Source organism: Rhinoderma darwinii, chromosome 3 (genome assembly GCF_050947455.1).
Source record: "Rhinoderma darwinii isolate aRhiDar2 chromosome 3, aRhiDar2.hap1, whole genome shotgun sequence".
In the NCBI taxonomy this organism is placed as follows: domain Eukaryota; kingdom Metazoa; phylum Chordata; class Amphibia; order Anura; family Rhinodermatidae; genus Rhinoderma; species Rhinoderma darwinii.
In genome coordinates, this window is record NC_134689.1 from 381,410,914 (window position 1) to 381,413,533 (window position 2,620).

The window sequence follows — 2,620 nt, forward strand, 5'->3', positions numbered from 1 at the left end:
CTCATTTGACAGTATAACGCACGATAGGCTTAGTTAGATACATGGCTTAGCAGACAGTAGCACACATGATAGGCTTAGATACAGGGTCTCACAGACAGTATCACAAATGATAGGCTTAGGTACAGCAGACAGTATTAAACATTGTCGGCTGAGACACTGGACCTCAGAAGACTATTGACATACTTGCGCTCCCCGCTCCTGAATTGGGTCCTTTCAGCTCCCGTCTCAGCGCTGGGTCCTGACACATTTCAGCGTCAGGATGTTTTGTGTGCCGCAAATACAACGCCCTGTCAATGAACGGCGTCAGGACCCTGTGCTGCTTCCGGAGCCGAAGAGAACCCGATTTAGGAGCGAGGAGCATACGTATATGGAGATGTTACTGTAGTAACCGGATCCCATGTAGTTTTCCCTATTTGAATTTACACAGGCTCCAAATACTATAGTAACTGTTGACAGACGTGGTGCACGGGCTGACCATTGCAACCCCTATAGCTGTGCTACTGTTTTCACAATAAAAATACTTTTTATTCTTACCATATTGAGGTATATATGACTTATTGATCATTTTTCATTCTAATTTTTTTGTGAGGCAGGTTAAGCAAAAAACAGAAATTCTGGCATTGTTTTTGTTTTGTTTTGTGGGGTGGACCATAAGGGATATGTAATATTTTAATAATTTAAGTTCTTACGAATGTGGCAATATAAAATATGTGTAGATGTTTATATTTTTAGCCATTTTAGGCATTTTGTATGGGAAAAAAAGTGTGTTTTTTACTTAGGATTTTTAAAAAGTTAGGCCCCCGACTGACATGGAAATCCATTATCACCCTACAATTGTGTTGCAAAGGATGCTGATAGGTTAAAAAACTAGGATTAGAGCAAGTTCCATAACTTAGATGTAATCATTATTAGCTAGATCCTGTGTGTCAGAGACACACATGAACACACGCCGAGCCGAGCCGTCAGTTCAGCTGAACTGACGGAATCGGCTGTGACAGAATGATACAGCTTCTATGCATACAGGATACATACAAGCTGTATCTTAAATATTAATGCTTTTAAAAAAAAATATTTTGAAAGTTGCTTAACCCCTTCAGGACCCAGCCTGTTTTGGCCTTCTGGACACAGCCGATTTTTTCAAATCGGACATGTGTTACTTTATGTGGTAATAACATCGGAATGCTTTTACCTATCCAAGCGATTCTTAGATTGTTTTCTCGTGACATGTTGTACTTTATGTTAGTGGAAAAAATGTGGTCGATAGATTTGGTATTTATTTCTGAAAAACACCAAAATTTAGGAAAAATTTGCAAAAATTAGCATTTTTTTTAAATTTAAAAGTATCTGCTTGTAAAACAGATAGTAATACCACACAAAATAGTTACTAGTTAACATTTCCCATATGTCTACTTTATGTTTGCATCGTTTTTTGAACGTTCTTTTATTTTTCTAGGACGTTACAAAGCTTAGCAGCAATTTCTCATATTTTAAAGAAAATTTTTTCATGGACCAGTTCAGTTCTGAAGTGACTTTGAGGGTCTTATATATTAGAAAATCCCCAGAAGTCACCCTATTTTGAAAACTGCACCCCTCAAGGTATTCGAATCAGCATTCACAAAGTGTTTTAGCCCTTTAGGCGTTTCACAGGAATTAAAGCAAAGTAGAGGTGAAATTTACAAATTATTTTTTTTTTGCCAAAATTCATTTCTAATACATATTTTTTTGTAACACAGAAGGTTTTACCCGAGAACTCAATATTTTATTGCCCAGATTCTGCAGTTTTTAGAAATATCCCACATGTGGCCCTAGTGCGCTAATGGACTGAAACAACGGCCTCAGAAGCAAAGGAGCACCCAGTGGATTTTGGGGCTCCTTTTTTTTAGAATATATTTTAGGCACCTTGTCAGGTTTGAAGAGGTCTTGTGGTGCCAAAACAGTGGAAACAACCCAAAAGTGACCCCATTTTGCAAACTACACCTCTCAGGGAATTTATCTAGGGGTATAGTTAGCATTTTGACCACACAAGTTTTTTGCTAAATATATTGGAATTAGTCTGTAAAAATGAAAATCTACTGTTTTTTTGAAAAAAACTAAGAAATTTGTAATATTTACAAGGAATAACGAAGAAAATGCACCCCAACATTTGTAAAGCAATATCTCCCGATTATTACAATACCCCATATGTGGTAATAAACTTCTGATTGGACCCACAGTAGGGCTCAGAAGGGAAGGAGTGCCATTTAGATTTTGGAGCACGGATTTTGCTGGATTGGTTTTCGGTTCCATGTCGCGTTTGCAACGCCCTGGCGGGACCAAAACAGGGGAAACCCCCCAAAAGTGACCGCATTTTGGAAACTACACCTCTCAAGGAATTTATCTAAGGTATAGTTAGCACTTTGACCACACAGGTTTTTTCGCTAAATATATTGGAATTAGTCTGTAAAAATTAAAATCTACTGTTTTTCTGAAAAAACATAGAAATTTTTAATATTTACAAGGAATAACGAAGAAAATGCACCCCAACATTTGTAAAGCAATGTCTCCCAATTACTGCAATACCCCACATGTGGTAATAAACTGCTGATTGGACCCACAGCAGGGCTCAGAAGGGATGGAGCGC